Below are 21,185 nucleotides of genomic sequence, written 5' to 3'. Positions count from 1 at the left end.
AGAGGCCCGGTGCAGGCCTGGCCTGTGATCAGGGCCATCTTCCCCGGCTGCCAGCACCCGGCCCCGGCCCTCCGCTGCCACCCACCCCTGGTTCTCCTTTCACCATCGGGTGATCAGAGCCTGCCAGTCAGGGGGAGAGACCGAGAGGTCAGCCATTCCCGCCTGCTCACCGGCCCTGCCCCCACCGCGGGTCACCCTCTCTGTGTGGGGCCGCCCACGTTCACTGCTACCCACCCCCAGTTCCCCGTTCGCCATTGGGTGATAGGAACCTGCAGGCCAGGGAAAGGGACCAAGAAGTCGTCAGTGCACAGGGAAAGGGACCGAGAAGTGGTCAGTGCACCTCATAGTGACTCATCAAGAGGTAGTTCTGGTCTTTCCGATGTTAGGGTCAATTTGCATATTACCCTTTTATTATATAGGATATGCATAACCCATGGACACAGACAATAGGGTGGTGAAGACCTGAGGGGGGTGTAGAAAGGGGTTGGGAGAATGGGGGTAGAGGGGGGTAAACAGGAGACATCTGAAATACTATCAACAATAAAAAATATACATAAATTTAAAAAATTTTTCTATAAAGGCCTGCAATTCAAAGCTGATATCATGAGGATGTAAGAACAATATATTTCATGTTTTGTCGAAACATTCCAAGCATGAGTGGGTCTGGCTGCATTTCCCGTTTCTAAGTGTGTTTGTCCAGGTTTACTTCCGGGACAACAATCGCCCAGGGTTCTCTTTCCTATCTTCAATCCACACCTTTGGTTTAGCTTTTGATACACAAATACTATCCACAGACACATGTGTGTGTGGCACTGCCCTCCGTGGGGGTTCAGTGCAGGTTTACGTGATCGGTGGCTCTGGCGGCCTGATTCGGGTTTTGCCCTTGAGAAAAACGCCGGTTCTGATGTGTGTACACAGTCAATGAAGCATATTAACGGCATAATTGGCACCCGGAGGATCATGCCGTCACCCCAGGTAACATGGATACCTCAACAGTGAGCTGACTTAGGAACTGCACGTTGCACCTCGCCTCCCATAACCTCCCCGGGTCTTCCCTTCCCGGTGAGATGCGTAGACTTGGGGGGGTTGTCCAGGCTCCTGACAACAGCTTTTGTTCCAAGCAAACGTAATACACTTACATAATAAAAACCTGTGTGCTGCACCTGAAGTAAAAACTACCATCCTGGAGAGTATCTCTGCCAGGCTCCTCCCCTCCCATGGGTCCCAGGATATCAAAGCAAAGGCAGGCTCTGGAAGGTGTGAGAGTATCCATTTCATCCACTGAGTACACAAGTGCCCTTTGTCCGCCGGGAAGGCCGATCACATATAACCTCGTCCCACTTACACTTAACCCAGAAAAGTGCCTTATGGAGGATACTGCAAATGCCTAGGTCAAAACCTCAGCTTGAGGTGAGATGAGTAGATAGTCCTTAAGGCCCAAGGAATAAATATTTCAGAGCCAAAGAGACTCTTTCTGGAGAATACGACACCCAGATAACTAATTCCAGGTACAAGGGAATCCTGGTACCCTGCAAGTGAGGAGTGTGTCTTGCTGCAGAAAGGCAGGTGGTTCTCTAGGTGTTTTGCTTCTGAAGGAGCTACTTGTTTCCCCAGATGCGGAGTAAACGATGTCTGGTTTCCCCAGGATGGAAGAGGGGGTTCTTGAGTCACAGGACTTCCGGTCCTAGACCTGGGAAAGTCCTGGGCACCCTGGGGTGAGTGGCTCACCCTCCAGGGCCCTGACAGCCTGATCAGAACAAACTGAACCTGAGAACGAATTCAGCAAAAGGTTGTTCTAATAACCTGGTGCCACAATCCCAGAACCTCCCAGGAGTTACCTTGACGACTCAGTCCTTCCAATAACGATTTTCTATGTGATTCCATTTTTCCTGGTCCTTGTATTTTTCACTTGGAAATCCACATTCTAAAACCTGCTTAAAGTAAAACTAGTGTTGAACTAAGTAGACAGCTTTCATTTTCCCAATATGTTTAATGTTTGGTCACTGACTGCAGACGTTTTGAGTTAAAGTGAACACAGCCAGGAAAAAAAAAAAGTGCTGACGTCTGATTCTTTGCAGGATTTATAATATTACATAGGGACTGCTTTATACTCCATTACAGGAAAGTGAGGTGGGTTTATTACATGTTAAATAACAACAAAAATCACACTTTGGATAGTAATGAGCTTGAATGGACATGTATTTTATCCTTTTACTAGCAAAACCATTGTAATTTTATGCTCCAGAAAAACTCATTCTTACATTTTATGTCTGAGGTTGCTTTGCCAAACTGGATACTCCTATTGTTATTAAGTACATAGATGCTAAGATGTGCTCTCGAGGCCTCTGCCCTACACAGGACTTGGGAAATGTAGCCCCCATGAGTCTAGTGCCAGTGTCTGCTCTTGAGTATGTGTGTTAGGTATAGAACAGGCTGGGTTGGCCATTGCTTTTATGCCTGATCCCTCTACTGCCTCCCATCTTTCTATCTGCCCAGTCTTTCTCAAAATTAGTCTTCCCGGTTAGGTTTTAGGACACACATTCCAAGTGAGGGAACAAGTAAGTCATTGCACTTGAATCGCTAGCACTTGAGAGAACAGTACAGAAGGTCAAGTGTCCAGACCGTAGGCAGAGAATTTCCTGGAGCTCTGATCACTTTTCTGAAAGGCCTCTGACACCATGTGCTTTCAATGAAGAGCAGGCCTGAGTACTGTGTCTAGCCACTGCGGCCCAGTGATACCGTCAGAAGGCAGGCTTCCCTCCACAGATCCCAAAAGCACCAGAGGGCTCAGAAGGCCTTTTTAAAGGCCTATCCACAGCTACAATAACACCTCCACAAACTCTATCCCTCCACAAACTCTATCCCGGCTGAAAGACTGGCATTTGGTACATTTCATCAAATACCCCTTACGTTCATGTATGGGAGAGTGTCTTTTCTTGAACCATAGTAAGAAAAAAGAAAAATGCAAGGCCTCCAAATAATTATTTTGTTACAAGATATATGTGTTTTCGAAGAAGGGATTAAAAGTACAAACACACACACACACACACACACACACACACACTCGGTGATACATGGTGAATTTCTTCAGTATTCTCCTTTTTTGTCATACCTAGAAATTTTTCCTTACCAGAAGAAGTAAGCTTTTAGAAAGACCCAGAACACCATTTTAGCACTCCACTATAAATTTTCAGTTTTTTAATTACAAATACTTTAGCCTCATCCATTGCTAATGTGTTGTCTACAGGTGCCTATCAGCAGGCTGGGTATCTCAGAGTAACTGTCTCGCCGCTGACTGAATCTAGCCAATGCCCCTGCGAGATGGGCTAAACGCCTATTTTTTGTCTGGGGTCCTGGTATCCTATCAGGTATTTTCCGTTTACACTGCATGGTATGAGGTCGATTATAATTTGCCTAGATTTTGCTTATACCTATACAATTTCAAATGGCTTCCTTGGTTATAAAAATTCTATTTTACTAAAGCAACGCTCTAACACTTCTAGTAAAAACTATTTAGCCAAGAAGTCGCCCTTTTTAGGAAACAAGCTCTCCCATGCACCTATTTCTTTAGCTGTCCCCTAACATCCCCTTGGAATGGGATTAAATACTCAGCATGTATCATTCCCTGCTAAATGTTTGCTGGTATCCATATAAGGTTCAAGAAAGCTGTCAGTTTTGAATCAAAGAGAACTTTACATAAAGTATTTGGGCTGAAGGAACAAGAACCAGATTAGAAATAAAAGTAAATTCGTTCTGAAAAGAATATATGCAGATCACATGCACAAAGCACATTTAACCAAGCACCGAGCTGGTATTCAGACCCAACCCGCTGGCGTATGGGTAGCAGGTAAGACTAGGTGACCCAACTTATGTCACGTATATTGAGATAACTTTTGGTATCAAACGTGTAAGACTTTTGATTTCAGACATTTCACCAGAATCACATATACACCTATTTGGATGAAAGACACTGAAGTTAAAATGAGGGAAATCTAATAACATTAACACCATGATTATGTTCATTCTCTTTAGCATTACTGAGGCCCGAAGATCAAGTAATTGTTTCTACTGATAATACATATGCATCTTACAAGTAAAAATGAATTGAATCAATTCAGGTAACCAATTTGTTAAGGATTTGTTATACCATGCAAATCTGTGTTATGCATAGAAATTGGCTATAGAGTGGAGTTCAAAGAACTGATCTATTGTAGTCTCATTGCAAGACATGGAAAAGACTGACTGATGACATAAAATATAACTGACAATACATATGCATCTTATAAGTTATCTGAATCAATTCAGGTAACCAATTTGTTAAGGATTTGTTATACAAATCCATGTTGTGTATAGAAATTGACTGTACAGTGGAGTTCAAAGAGCTGATCTCTTGTTGCCTCATTGTAAGACATGGGAAAGGCTGACTGATTACATAAAATATAATGCGGTGTAGCCCGTTCTTGAAACAGCGGTTGCCTGCTTCCTGTGAGCAGGCTCTAGTCTCTGAGCTAGAGTATATTCTCAAAGATAAAATAATAATCAAGATGATTAACAACCTCTAGGTAGTGGTGCGGACTTCTTCCCACATACACACCCAGTCAATTAATCTTCGCACTCCAAACCAGTCCAGCAAGTACAAAGGCTACACTGAGGGAGGGAGAGATAATCACTGGGAAAACAGATCCACATAGGAGGTTGGAAGATGCCTCAGGGGAACTGGCTGTTATAAATATCAAGTCTTGAATGCCACCATTTCCACATCATCCCGCTTTCTGTCTGGTGGCCTCGCCATCGTCCTGAAATAATCGTGGCGACAGAGGTTGTTTATAGGATGCAAGAGGTAGACATCCTCAACAGTATCATGTGTGGTATGCTGGTGATGTCTCAAAAAGTTTGTACACTGGTTCAAGGTCGTTTGGTCTCTTTTGTTATGGGAGGGCTACCTATAAAGTGAAATTATACCATTTAAGGTAAACCAACCCTTTTGAAGAACCAACCCCCAAACTCATCCATATCATAAACATCATGATGTTTGAAATCCTTCATTCAAAATTGACTTATTTACTGAAAACAAGCCATGGAACATGTTTCCAGTGGATGACTCTGCCCTTCTCTCCCTCTTTCTCTCAAGATGACAATTACAGATGGATCGAAGTCATAAGAACTTTTTCATTTATTTGTTTTCTCTGTTTTGTTTTCAAATGGAAACTAAAAACAAGGAAAACATATGCACTCAGGTATATAGAGTTTCGTGATTCATCCTGTAGATCTCAACAATTGATCCGGTTCCTCTGCCACCAGCCATCAATGTTCTAAATGTCTCTTAATGCAAGATGATTGATGGAAATGTGTGAGTGTGTGTTTACATACAACTTACTTCTAATTAGAACACCAGCAGCCTCTTTAAACCATCTAATCATATTCAGACCAGCCTCCTTTAATAACTTGGAAAAGGATTTTAAGCAGCCCTGGAGTAAACACCATGACTTTTACTACATAACAAAATTATATCATTGGAAATACAACCAGCAATATTGTGGAGCGATTTAAGCGTTAAAGGGTATTATACTCAAAATCTTTATCAGTATTTAACAAATCGGTTTTTAAAATGTATTTCAGCATAATGACAAATATATATTCTACACTAAAACCTTGTGACTACTGTTAAGTAAAAGACAAGTCGATTTAAGAGATTCCTACTGATGAGTTTCATTCAAACTTTCTCAACAAAGGCACCAATAACATCCTGAGCCAGATAATTCTTTGTTGTAGAGGGTTGTCCTGGGCATTGTGTCATTATAGCAGCCACCACACACTCTATCTACCCAATGCTCCTCATGCTCCCCTACTTTACCCCTGGCTGTGGCAACCAAAAATGTCTCTAGTTGTAAAACATTCTCTGGGTGGGGGAGGGAGTGAAAGGATAAGAAGTGTTTTAAAAAGATAGATACAGAGGCAGAGAAGCATTGAACAGACTGTCAAATTACAGTGGGAAGGCTGGGGAGTGTTTGCGGGGGGAGGTAAGAGATCAACCAAAGGACTTGTATGCATGCATGTAAGCATAATCAATGAACACAAGACACTGGAGGGGTGGGGTGAGAGCATGTACCAGGGGGTAGGGGAGGCCGGGGGAAGGTCAATGGGGGAAAAAAAGGAGACATATGTACTACTATCTGTACTAATTTAAACAATAAAATAAAATTTTAAAAAAGAAGTGTTTTAAAGTAAGACAAAATGGAAGTGTTTTTGTTTGATTGTTTGGTGCAAAATCTTTAAAGATGGAGTTTATCATTGCATCTAAGAAAGTGTATGGTCACTGTCTTTCCAAGATTATAGAGATAAGCAAGCAACATTGACCCCGCGCACACACACACACAAGTTGGGATATTAGAACCAAACAAAGAGAGAAAATACTGGATGAGGGAAGGTGCACAGCAGGACAACTTCCTTAAAGTAGGCTTGACACATTTTTAAAGGCTTGGGTTGCAAGTCTCTTCCCATTTAGCAAGAAATGGAACAGCCCATTCTAAATGCTGGCTTTGACGGTAGACCTCATGGAACCCAAGGAGAAGCTTCTGCCTTCTGAGCCAAACAAGTTTTAAGAGCAAAGAGGCAAATTCACGTGAGACTAAAAGAGAACAAAACAGAAACACAGATACTACCTTGGTTGTTCATAGATTCTGAGAGGTAGCTTATCGGGAGATGGAACTTGGTAGAAGGTTGTAGAAGACAGCTCAGAAGGTGTTTTGCCATTTTGTACTTGCTCACCAGAGGTAAGTGAAGTGAAGGCTTCCCCGTGTTTCTGCCATCTCAACTACATTTTAGGAATTCAGTGCTGTTGCAGATGAACGTGATCTCCTTTCGGGCCCAAAGCTCAGTGATCAATACATGTTTGATGACATTGGCCAATAGGAGGACCTAGCTAGGAACACCATGATTTCCTATTTGAAGAGTCCTAGGCAGAAAGTGCAATATCCAATATAATCAAGAAAGCAGATTTTCACCAAAGCAAGCCACTGATATTCATAGATAGGATGTAACGTCTTTATTACCAAAGGATGTGAGGCTCTCCGCACAATTGTCCTCAGGGAGGACATACTATCAAATGTGTAGCAACTGGATATCACAAGAGATTGTCCTCAAATTTCTTAAACGAGAAATCTTCACTCTATTTTTTTGTGTGCTATGACAATGGGAAACAAAATGCAAGCCCATAAGTCTGCTGTGTTATAAGTTTGTTTTTAAACTTGCTAAAAGTTTCAGTGAGCTGATGTTGGTTTCTGTAAAATAAAAAATGGAACATGGGTGTCGGCTGGCATCTCTAGGCCTGCCCAGTTGCTACCAGGGACCCAGCTAGATACTGAGAACTGAGGAGAAGCAGCATGACTTACAGTCAGCAGATACATTATGGAGCTGGAGTTACTTCTGATAGTCAGTTGACTAGAGGAGGTAATTTATGAGCAAGTCATTGCGGACTGTATAGAGAGATTTCACAGGACTTCACGTGTGCTGCAAGGGTCAATGATTTCCCAATGTAATGGCCAGGACACCCCAAACCCTTAGTATGGTCTGGACACGTCATCCCCCCTCCTCCCTCTTCAGGCCTAAGGACTTTCCACATCTTTCACTACTATTCACTCACTTGGTTATTCTTGCCATTTCTCTTCTGGCTTCAACACCTTGCATTTGCCTTCTTTCTCCTTAGAATGCTCCTCCCCTCCAATTTTCCACACCTTGTATCCACTTAGCAGCTGATGCTCTCTCAGCTCAAATGCCACCCTCTCAGAGAAACTCCCTCGCCTTGTCCTCTAGCTGAAATTTTCTCCCACCCACATCCAAATTCCCTGTTGCTCACTCTCAATTCTGTTGTCTGATTTTTTTCTCCTAAAAATTATCATCTGAAATTAATATTTATTGGATTACATGTGTATTGATGACCTCTACTGGAAGGTCAACTGTAGGCAGTAAGGATTCAGTCTTGTTGGCCATTCAGAATTGTTTCTGATGCATGCATTCTTGGCCCTTAAAAGGAACTACAATCCATGTCTCTCAGAAAGTCAAGGCTGAAATATAATGGGGTCTGATGTGGAGAGGAGTGAAGATCTCTTATGTTTGTTAACTGGAGTAACAGGGAAGAAATCATATATGAAGTTCAATCTATACTAGTCCTGACTCATATAGAGGTAGCTATAGGATCGCCTTAATCCCTCATGAGTCTCACCTAGAGGCAATATGAATTTTGCCCAGGGTCTTGATAAACTATAAGAATAGTTTCCAGGCCCTGGCAGGGTAGCTCAGTTAGTTACAGCATTGTCCCCGATACATCAAGGAGGTTGTGGGTTCGATCCCCATGCAGGGCACATACAAGAATCAACCAATTAGTGCATAAATAAGTGGAACAACAAATCTCTCTCTCTCTCTCTCTCTCTCTCTCTCTCTCTCTCTCTCTCTCTCATCAATTTACAAAAAAAGAAAAAGAACAGTTTCCCATTTTCTATAAAGGAAGGAGGCATTTGTGGCCTTAGGTCATCACTCAGACCCACCATCATGAAAATCTGTGCAAGCTATATCAAGGGGTTTCTCCTCTCTGCCTTTGTCCTTCAAAAACATAATTTAATAAGTAACTTGTCTTCTTTTCATTAGGACAGTGAGGCAACACCTGGGGGACTGACCCATTTCTAAGATGAAAGGGAAGGAAACAATAGTGGTAAAATTAAAACACTTTAGTTTAGACATTAAATGTGAAATAGATGATCTAAAGGTCCTTCGTCTCATAGAAATTATCTGCTTTATCGCCAAATCCTCAGAAGTGCTACTAGTGAAAGAGATAGAAACGGAACCTTTCGCTCCACAACTCGGAGGGACTGAGAGAAAAGTTTGTTGCAATTGCAGGCAGATAGCTGAGGAATTAGAAGGCCATGTTGGCTTGTGAAAACAGACCACAACAATGGGGACGTTGATAAACACACTGAAAGGACCTTTATACTTCAAACTCCATGCTCTGCAATCGGGCACATTGCCTTTCTGCCCAGACAAATGTATCTTCCAACAAAAGGGACGCTGGGGCTGGTGGGAGAGGAAGATAGTCAGTGAAAGAGCAGCATATCAGGGTGGTGTGCGAGCGAACAGCTGTCGGACTCCGTGGAAAACAAGCAGCTGGGAGGGAGTGGAAGCATGTCTGAGACGCTCCAGTGTCTTCTAATCGCCCCGGGAGAGAGGGAGGCAGAAACACTGTCCTTTCTCAATGGGAAGAAAGGCGTAGGTTTTGATGAAAGCTCACCTCCGAGAGGGGCTTTGGGCCAAAGATGAAGAGAAGATAAGCAGACTGTTTGAAGATTCAAAGCTGAAATTTCAGTAATTTATTTCCCACCAACATTGCATATCCAACAACTCAGTTTTTAGCCAAATGCTTGAGTTTAGGCCACCATTCAATTTTTTTTAAAATTTTATTTTTCTATATTATTGTAATTTATAAGCCACTTAAAAATTCCTAAAAACATTTGCCCTGTTATCTGTATATTTCAATCACATATTTCATATATAAATACACTAAATTAGTCAAATCACATTAATTAGTTGAATCAGTTCATTAAGCATGTATTGAATGATTCTAGTCCCTAAACTGTTGGAAAGCCAAGGCCATCTCTGGTTTTGTTCACTGTGTACCCTCCCAATACTGAGGATATAGTAGGCACGGGCTACACGGCCATTAATTAAATGAATAAATGGATTAATGAGTTTTGATTACCTATCCACGTTCCCCAAATTTACATCTCCTTTAATTAGATGAATGTCCCTTCGAGGCTCTGGAACTATGGCCACAGATGGACACTACCATGGAGACAAGTCCGTGTGGATATTCCTCACTTTTTTTTAGTGGCATGTTTGTTGCAGCAAAGAAAAGACATTTGAAGGCATAGATGCAGCAGGACACAAAAGTGCGTTTCTGAGAAAATGCTGACCTTCAAACATGGAGCCACTTATTTGGCATTAAATTAATTAATGAGACATTCAGGGGCATCTGGCCCAAGTGATGTATCACAAGGAGGAGCACAATTGCCCATGTAATTAATTACCTCAGTAACCTCTGGGGACCAGAGCTTTCAGTGGGAGTGTCATAAAATTTGAAGAACTTTATTTATTTTTATTTTTTCCCCCCAAAATGAAACTGGCTCACAGTATGTGGTTACTCATAAAGAAAGGGAAAATTTTTAGGACAGCCATGGGTATTTTTAAAAACGGTGCCCATTAAAGGCCTTGAACATGGATGCGTTTTTCCAGGGCTGGTTTCAGTTTTTGCGCCGAGTGGTAATTAGGTCATTGGGCCAGTCCTTCTCGTGACTGACCCTTATGATTTCACCAGGTTTGCTAACTAAAAATAGTCTTTTGTAGGAATTGTTAGTCACTATCAGCTTTTCCGGGAGTTAATTTGGCTTGAATGGAAGGTGCCAACAGCACCTCCCTGGAAACTTAAGTTTTCCATGTGTTCACAGAGCAAAGAGATGCTAATGCGCCCTCCCACAGTCTGAATTCTCTAAGGATCTGTGGTTCTGTTCTGGCTGAAGGGGCCATGCAAGACCATTTACTTTGTGGTCTTTGGACCCTCCCCCGCAACACACCCCCCACCCCCCCAACCCCCCCCCCACCCCCGCTCTGGAGGCGACCCCTGGCAAGCACTGTTTTTGTTCTCATGCAAACATCTACCTCCTGGGAATGAGGAAAACACCTCTTTGATGCTCAGAGTATTTGTCCTAAGCAGATGTGACTTGAGTCTGCCCTATGGTCTGCAGTCTCCTCCTTGTCCCCTGCTTTCTTTGAGGCGTTACACTTCTTCACTTAAAGTTAAAGGAGCTCCCTTCTCCGGAGAGCTGCCTGTGTTTGCACAGGGAGATAAGGGGAGGCCAGCCTGGGTAAAGCAACTGGTGTCCCAGAGAGCATGGTCTCCCTGGGGCATGTTCTGTAGGGTAAAAGTCAAGGTCGCTATTACCAATCACTGACAGACAAGCTGATTCAGAGCTGTGGTACGTTGTGAAGATTAGAGATTTTGGTTCTTCTCCTTCACTTTCCCTGTATCTGCCCAAGTCTGGAGGAAACTAAGTCTTCAGAAGGAAGAACACAGAGCCACATGTCAGGAGACCTGCACTTAGATGTGTCTGGTTTACTCATTCCTGTCACGAAGATTTTCAAGTTCCTAATTTATTGTGAGCATTGAAATATACCTTAATTCCATCCTCACTTATGAAATGACCAGATGGAAGATAGAATAACACATTTTTTGTGAGGTGGCTTTGCAAATTAAAATAGTAGTTATCAAATTGGGGTGCACAGTACCCGAGGGGTCCCTGACCATTTCGAATTGTTGAACCTGGAGAACATTATGCTAAGTGAAATAAGTCAGTCACAGAGAACAGATACTGCATGGTTCCGCCTTCTATGACAGTCAAAATCACAAAAGCAAAAAACAGAATGGTGCTTGCCAGGGTCTAGGAAGGGGGGAAGGAAAGAGTTGTTCATTGATGCTATAAAGTTGCAGTTAGGCAAGATAAACAAGTTCTACTGTACACCACTGTCCCTATAGATATCAATACCGTGTTGTACGTGGAAAAGTCTGTGAAAAGAGAAATCACGTTGTGTTCTTAATATTGTTCTTACAAGCAAGCAAACCAGTCACTTCAAGGAAAAGAACAGTCAGTATTTGTTGCCCATTATAAAATGCCTGTTTCATTCACCTATGTGAGCACTGTATCATCTCACATCATCACAAGAAGGGAGAGTACAGTCCAATAAGACTTGAGAGAGAGAGAGGCCACATTCATACAACTTCTATTACAATATTTTATTATAAGATACTGTTGTTAAATTTGCATTGGACCTAATTTATAAATTAAACTTTAGGATATTCAGGGTTCAGTATTATCTGGGGTTTCAAGTATCCACTGGGGGTCTTGGAACATATTCCCGTGGATGAGGGAGGAGGCCCTATACTCAGTCTTTGCAGGAGCTGTAGGTTCACCAGGTTCATCACTGAACCAGGCTGGACCTAGCAGTAAACTATTACAAGTATTGGTAATCCATTGCCAAGATCTTGTTTTACCTAATTTTCCCAGTTCCCAATGGTGTATATAACCCCTTTTCTTCACCCATCTGGCTTCTTAATAACAATTGCATATTGTTTTGTAAAAGGCAGGGGATATTCATTGCAATTCATCAAAAAACAAAGCCAGTTTTGACAGGAACTGAAATGATCACTTGTGTGGAGTGCTTTCTTCTGCTTATGAATAGCTCTGGGCTTTCCTTTTTGGAAGCAGTTGAATTGTCCATAAGCAACCATGGGTAAATATTAAGCCTGAGAGCTTCAGGACGTCCTGGAACGATTTCTATTCATAGAGTTCCTCACACAACAAGTTGAGGGTTTTCACAATCCAGCTATGAGAAATGAGACTGGCTGTATACCTGATCCATCTTATTGTGTACCATCAGTGGTTCTCAACCTTCCTAATGCCGCAACCCTTTAATACAGTTCCTCATGTTGTGGTGACCCCCAACCATAAAATTATTTTCGTTGCTACATCATAACTGAAATTTTGCTACTGTTATGAATCGTAATGTAAATATCTGATATGCAGGATGTATTTTCATTGTTCTCGACCCACAGGTTGAGAACCGCTGGCTTAAAACCAAAGTAATACGCTTTATTGAAAGGTTAAACATTAACCAAAGAGTGCCATCTTTTTCTTCATAAATGTATATTGCAGACCTACTAAGCGCAAGACCCTATACCCAAACTGCCATTTAATCCTTACAACCACCTCCCATTCTTCCGAAATAAGGCATTGTTACTTCAATCTTACAGTTAGAAAACAGAGAATCATAGGAAAATATTAGAGGCAAGATTAAAAGTGGGTTTGTGCGACTTTCCATTGATGAGCCCTGTAGATAACACAGCATGGATAGATGAGGATAGGGCAAGATTGGAGACAGCACACCAATTAGGAGTCACTACACTGTCCCAGAGAAAGGCATTACTATGAAACTTGCTTTTTCCTTTTCTTTTTTTCTCTTGAAGAAACATTCAGAAAATTTCCATGTAGTTTCCTGATACAATCTCTCAACAAATGGTCAATAGAGATGACAGGATTATTTCAAAGGACTCTCGGTGTTGTGTTTCCCGTTTATTGTCGATTGATCAATAACCTTGAAAAACCCAACTGTGCTAGATCAAGTGCTGTGGTTGTTCCACGTAAACATCATGTACTAATGTATTTTCACTTGAAGCTAACATAGAAAATCAACTTGTATTTTCCTGACTAAAATAGTCTCAATCTGCATGGCTCATTTCTTTGTGTTGTTGTTTCCTGAATTCCTCCTCGGATTCATAATCTTAACTTTGAGAAGCAAAACCCATTCTTTTGTTTTAAGTCCCATTATAGAGTAATCTTTAAATACTGGATTGCTTTTTCTCTAGAGGTAAAAAGTAGAATTGAGAAAGTTAATATAGGCCTAATCGTATGTATAAAAAGAGCATTTTAATAGAATGAAAGACCTCATTTCCATTTCATAGTGTGACCTCATTTGAGTATGAAAATTCCCATTTGTTGAAAGAAATAATGTAGCAAAAATGCTTATAAGAAAACAGATAGATATTTCTAGATTTCCAAATTTGGATTTTAAGAGCCAGCATTTTTTAATCACTCTGAACTTTGTAGTAGTTTTTGGAAGGTGCTATCCTGCTCTCCTGCATAAAACCCTCCTGGATCTCCCTTTGTGCTCAGGGTAGAGTTTCTACCACCTGAATTGCAGCCAAGAGGCCACATCCACCTGCCTTGTTCACTCTGCAGCCTCTGGGCTCCCGAGACCCAGCTTGTCTCTATGGCTCTAATCTTGATGATGTCTTTCTAGTTTTCTAAATAGGACGTCTTGTTTCAAATGTATCTGCTAGTGCTCATCCTGCTTCCTTTTCTCAGAAAATTCTCCCCACTCTCAGTTTTGTCTGCCTGAGGGCACAGACATACTTCCTGAGACTCACCTCAAGTGCCATCTACTGATAGGAAGAACCAAGACTAGAACCCAGGAAAGTCTATGAAGACTTTTTCTGACAAGCCTCCTGTCCCCATCCCAGTCGAACCTGAGCCCATTTCTTCTGTAACTACTGTTCCTGACATTCTTCCATCAGAACCTGCCCAACATTGACATGTTTACATCCAGGTTTCTCCCCATAAATCTACAAGCCTCTCAAAGACCCTTTTATCCTGAGCATATATTACAACATTAAGCACATCTTAGCCACTCACTGAAGATCTATTGAACTAATGCATAGATTTCCTTCTGTCCGAAGTCTTTCTGCATCTGCTTAAATATGTGAAATACACATTGAATCAGTATTCTGATTCATTTAAGAAGATAAATCAAACACTAAGATGGAACCCAGAAATTCTAGTCCTTGATCACTGGGCGAACTGTGTTTTTTTTTTGTTTTTGTTTTAAGATTAATTGATACAAATAGTGGGATAAATGTGACTCAGAAACTAAAGGTTATTATCTTGGTTTGAATTGTATTTGAAACTGAATCAATTTGTGTTTTTAGTTGTATGACTTAAAAAAGCAGCACTGCTAAATTAACTCTACTGACTACACAAATATAAGCTTTTTCTTTAACTAAAATATGTAAAATTTTAACTGAACAATGTGATACTTTATGCTTAAGAAGTAACCTAGTTGTGTGTCTGAGGTAAAGTACGTTTTGATAAATATATCTTAAATGAATTAATAAAGAAACTCATGAACGAATGAAAGCAAATAAGTTCAATCCACTCTTCTGAGATTATAGATGATAAGACAGATTGATATCCAAGTAGTTGTGGAACAATGACAAATAATCTAACATCATAGCTCCTGCATCAGTATCTACTGTATTGCACATATGTCATAAATATAATAATATGTAATGCCGTTGGATGAATGGAGCACACAGTCAAGGGCACAAGAACTCGGTACAGGACAATAAACATTTATCATGAAGCTACTATGGACCTCACATTTGCTAGGTGCTTTAGATACAAAGAAGGAATGAATATTGATCATGTTCAACATTATTAGAATCCGAGCCTCCCATGAGTACAGCCTCATAGAGGAGGAAGACAAAATAAATATTTGTAGTGCAATATGATACAGCATGAAAACACAAACAAGGAAGCAATTCCACCAAGGGGTTGGCAGGGGTGGGAGAGCTAAAGGAAATGAACAATATTGGAGCTGCCTCTTGAGGAATAAGTAGGCATTTTCCAAGTAGACGAGATGGGGAATGGCAGCATTCCAGGCAGAAGACAGGAATGCCAGCCCACCTAATGTCATTGAGATGATGGACCCAGAGAACAAACTGTTTCAAGAGCAGAACCAAAGCTGACCTCAGTGGAGGGCACTACTACCGCATAAATGGAGAGAGAAACACTTAGTTCCTTCTCCAGCCATTCCAGAGTGAGAAGCCAACCTGCCAGGAGCTATAAAGAGCCTCAGAAGAATGAGAGCAAAGAAAAGCCACCTGTTTGAAGGGGAGATGCTCTTTCCTAGGTCTAAAGCATTACATGCCAACACCCCTTCCTTAGAAACACCACAACCTGAACTGACGTGAGGAGAAAGTCAGTAACGCACGGTAAGTTCTAGGTCAACAACCTATTATTGCTTACTTGCTAATTCACTTATTTTATTTTCTCTGGTTCATTTTCGCATTGGTTCTTTTTGGGGATTGCTGGATATTAATATTTTAATTCACAGAAACATTCTTTTTATTCCAAGGCATAAAAAAGGAAGATGTCAATGATATCAGCACATGCCTGAAAATAAAATTCATCTCGCACCACAGCCTGAGAGAAGCATCACAGGGATATGGGTTGCTTTCTAGATGTGATCACAAGCAACATTAGAAGTTGGAAAATTCTGAGAATCGCATCTCAGAACCAGTGGTGTGTGTTGACCACAGGTTAGTAAGCTCTTTGAATCCAGTCTCAGTGATGTCCTCATTTTCACCAAATATGAGAGCCTCTATGAACTATCTTTACCTCCCCATTCATCCCACCCAAGTCAGTTTCCTAATAACCACACAGTGTGAGAGATGGGAGAAAAAATAGATTAGGATTTAAAAAAAATCAAAATAGACATCAGGATACAGAAAACAGACATCTGAGATAGGAAAGAAAAGGGCTGATTCCTGAAGGAAAGAGAGTTATTTAACAAAGCACATGAGACAGTGAAAAGAAGATTCCCCAGGTTTCTCATTATTACCTTTGTCTTCTTCATCACTTCCACGACTGTCATCACCATCATCTTCATCATCTTCATCAAGACCATCATAATTATCATCACCATTATTATCACCACCACCATTATCATCTTCATCATTATCACCATTTTCATCATTAACATCATCATCATCATTGTTATCATTATCTTGTAGTACTACATATTATTTCAAGCTTCATAAATAGTTTTCCAAAAAAACAGTCTAGACTTACTACTGTTACCCCTAAAACCCTCTAATTAGTAGACCTTCCAAATCTCAATTTCCTCATCTATAAAATGAGGAAAATATAGTACTTAAGAGATATTAAGTAAGATCATCTACATGAAGTTTTGGCAGAGTAACTAACCACAGAATAGACCATCAATAAATTGCACTGCCAGTATCACCATACAAAAAACCAATTACCATTTCTGTGCCGTATTAAGAAATTCAAAGAGAGATATCTATTCCAGACCAGACATCTTGGTCACCAAACAGATAGATGGATATGAATTATTGATTGGACTGCTTTCTCATCATGTGGAAATTTTCTTTAAATGGATGAGATAGTCACAGTCTCCAAAATATTTCTAGAATTTTCAATAAAATGCCAATAAAGGCATTTTTTCATGATAAAATATAATTCTAGTCACCCTTAGAAATTAAAGAAATTGTTTTTGTTTCCTCCACTCCACCTCGCTTGAAATTTTTTTAACTCTAATACACCGTTTTTGGGCAAACTCCAGCCAGACAGATATTTGCCATTCCATGATTGTTTTAAAGTGTTAGCCCCAGACACATAAGCATTGTTGGAATGCAATGGGAAAAAAATGTTTTAAATCTCAAATGGGGTAATAAACTGCAGCCAGAAGCTAATTGTCCTGAAACTTGAGCTTTTATAATATGTTACTACTGTAGTGGGACCACTCAGCACTCCTTTGGTGGGGTTGTTGTGTAATTGGTAGTAGATTACATTGCAGACATATTAAAAAAAAAGATGTCAAATCAGACATTTCTGCTTATTACTTAGACCTCAGCATAATTCTCAAAGCAATCAATGCATTTCATCCATTAAACTATTGATGGGGGGTATTAATTCATATAATGTTTAACTACTCACTGTGGACTTTCCCTCTGCCAACTTTCTTCCACCCAAGAAGTCCTGAAATGTTGTCGTTCCTGTCAAAAGAAATGAATCATTAATAAGAACCAGCAAGGCAAGAGGCAAGCTAGACGCTGGGCCGTGATATATAAAGACTTTGGATTCTTTTAATTTGGTGCTGAATTATATGTGCAAAGGAGCAAGCCCCCCAGTGGGGTTTTACCAGGAGTCTGAAAGAAACAAGGGTATATCCATCACATCTGTTTATTGAATGCTTAGGGATCTGAGAATACTTTCTGTTTTTGAACAATACATGTGGTAGACACTTTTGCATCAACAGTAGTAATAAGGACTTACAAGGAATACTCCAAACCAAACTCTACACCCACAGGCGGCCAGGAAAATGACCACATTCATCTGCCAAAGTCGTAACAAAATTAGGTCAAGTCCAGGTAAGCGTAGGCCTATGTCCAAGGAAAATTGTGCGATTAGAATGTAAGAACTAGTTTGTCTTCCAAGTTTTATTCTTTATATTATGTTCATTTATATTGTATTTTTCTTACTTTTTTTTTAGACTCCCTTCCAACCTTTTGGGGAACTCCAAATCAACAAGGGCTTACAAAATGAAGGGGTCTGACTCACATAATCCCCAAGCCATGAGCTCTGAAGTCAGATTTGAATCCAATGTCTAGTTCAGTCACCTACTCATTGTAAAATAATTATGGCCTCCTGAGTTCCAATTTCCTCCTTTGCAAAATGAGGGCAATAATACTCACCTCATGGAGATTTGGTCAAGTATAAAATGAAGAGCCTATATAGATTGCTGAGCAGAATGCTTGGCACTAAGGTGACAACCAGTGCTGGGTAAGTGATGATGGCAAAACTAATAAGGAGATAAAGCTCACTTGATCAGTGTTGGGCAGTGATTTTTGTTAACTGAGGTCCCAAAGTGGAGTTGAGGCCTAGGTCATATCGCTGCCCTTAAACTTCCATTCCATCCTATATGGGTTTTTGTTTTAGCCACCCGCTGGGCATGTTCCAGACTAATTTTCATTTTATTTATTTATTTCTGTTGTTAACCCTTAGCCTAGAATATTTTCCCATTGATTTTTTTTTGTTGTGGGTGGGAATGGGAGGAGGAGGGAGGGAGGGAAGGAGGGAGGGAGGGAGGAAAACATCCAGATGAGAGAGACACATAGATTGATTGCCTTCTACACACGCCCCTCCAGGGATTGAACCAGCAACCCAGGTATGTGCCCTTGACTAGGAATTGAACCCGAGACCCTTTGGTCTAAGGGTAGAAACTCTAACCACTGAGAAACATCAGCCATGGCCCAGACTAATTTTTAAAGGTGTGCAAGAGGAAGTCGGCCAGAGGAGGAAAGGGGAAGCCTTGATCTGACTTGTAGCTGAAAAGCCCAGTTCATTTAGAGAACGTGGGAATAATGTTTGGAACCTAAATATTATCAAAATATTTCCAGGCTACCTAAGGGTTCTCTCAAACAGGTTGGAACAATTCCTTCAATCAAGGTTTGAATAAATCTTAAAACAAAATGATGTAGTAAGAGAATCAGGGAATTGAACTTCCTAATTTTTATATGTTTTTCTATTAGCCTGAAAACAGGGCCCCTGTCCTTATACATGTACGTTTATTTCCAGGTTTCCTATATTTGTAGCATGTTTAAGACTTCACAAAACATGTCCAGATTCTCAGCGGGTGCTCACCACAACCAAGTGAGGTCTTTATTATTATTTCATCACCAATTTACAGCTTAAGCTTACAGTGGTCTAAGCATCTTGCCCAGTTATCACATGCCTGGCATGTTACAGATACGCATGTACCACCCTGTACTGCAGATACCTAGGCCAGGGACATTCACTAGAGCAAACATGTCAAACTCATGGCCCATGGGCCGCATGCCTCATTTATTTGGCCCGTGTTAGACTTTGAGTTTGACATGCTTGCACTAGAGGGCTGGGAGTGGTTTGCGACCACACTCCTGCAGGCTACAGTGCAACGTAAGCAGGCACCCTTCCGTCCAGACCTCTTGGAGAAGTATATTTTGGCTCTGAAAATGTTTCATAGACAAGTGTCTCCTGGTTTGTGATGATCTTCTGGATCTAAAATATTTTTTAACTACGCAAACTATTACTGATTTCTTAGTAACCATACAAATTTAACCTTGGGGGCATATTGTTTATAACCAAGAACACTTTGCAAGTATTCCAGACATCCTGCCATTCATTCTTGCACAGAAAATACTTTAAATAATCCTCTGTTGTGTGCTGGGCACTGCTCTGAGCTCTGTAGATACAGCAGTAGGGAAAAAAACAGTCCAAACACTGCTCTTTTGAAGCTCACATTCTAAGTAGGAGGAGATGAGCTATACAAACAAGTACACTACAATATGTATTTTTCTAGTGGTATGTTTATAGAAGAAAACAAAGTGAGGAATGGGATTAGGGATTGCTGGGATGCTATTTTAAACAAGGCCTTTTGGGTGCACATATCTTTGTGAATACATGATTTTGAGTTTTGTTCACTGCAGCATTATTCACAGTGGCCAAGACATGGAAACAACCAAAGTGTCCTGCAATAGAGGACTGGATGAAGAAGATGCGGTACATATACACACCAGAATACTACTCAGCCATAAGAAAGGATGAAATACCGCCGCTTGCAACAACATGGATGGACCGTGAGAACATTATGCTAAGTGAAATAAGTCAGAACAAAACGAAGAAGCATATGATTTCACTCATAGGTGGGATATCAAACTGAATCTCGTGAACATAAATATCAGTGTGGTGATTGCCAGAGGGAAGGGAGAGAACAGGGTCCTAATATAAGGTGACAGGAGAAGATTTGACTTTGGATTGTGGGCACATGGTGCAATACACAGATCTTGTCGCCCAGAAACCCACACCTGAAACCTATGTGTTCATGTTGACCAATGTTACCCAATCAATTTAATTCTTTTAAGTAAATAAGGCCATTTGGGAGGAACTCACTGATAATGGCATATGTGATCAGAAACCTGAAAATAATAACCAAGCAGGGTGACCAGTTAGAAGGCTATTGCAAGAGTGTGGGTCAGAGATGATGATAGCTTGGACAAAGGCAGGGACAGTATAGACAATGAGAAGCATCAGAATCTGAATATACTTGGAAGACAGAGCCAATAGGATTTGCTCATAGATAAAGTGTGGGATACCAGAAGAAGACATAGTACTTGGCTTAGACTCTGAGAGGTGAGTGTCCACCCACCGAGTTAGTGAAGAAAGAAGCAGAAGCAGGTTTTGGAAAGAAGTCAGGTGTTCACAGTGTTGAGTATATTAAGTTTTAAGTGTCAACTGGATACCCAAGTAGAAGAGTCTTGTATGCAGGCAGATGATTCTGGAGTTTGCAGGAGCCCTGGTTGGAGATACAATGGGGAGAGTTGTCTGAGCATGAAGTGCACTGAAAGCCATGAAACGTAATGAGGCTAGGGAGTGTTCGTAGCTAGACACAAGGCTGAGAGGAATCCTGGGACGCCGTCATGATCAGGAGTTGGGGAAGTGCCATTTGTAGTGAAGGAGACTGTGATGAAGATGTAGAAGGCCACTGCTCGGCTATGGTGGCCATACTTCGATATCACTTCAAGGAGAAAATATTCACTCGTGTTTTGTTGGCGGTCAGGAGTGGAAGATGAGATGGGCCAACAAGATGAGGTGGACAACTTTGAGAGAAGAGCCAAATACCATTTGGAGCTACCTCTAAATTATATATTTATTTATACATGCATGTGTATTCATATGCATCTGTAT

This window comes from Myotis lucifugus, unplaced genomic scaffold (genome assembly GCF_000147115.1).
Source record: "Myotis lucifugus unplaced genomic scaffold, Myoluc2.0 scaffold_146, whole genome shotgun sequence".
Taxonomy (NCBI): domain Eukaryota; kingdom Metazoa; phylum Chordata; class Mammalia; order Chiroptera; family Vespertilionidae; genus Myotis; species Myotis lucifugus.
The sequence above is the reverse complement of the archived record's forward strand: the minus strand, read 5'-3'. Positions refer to the sequence as shown.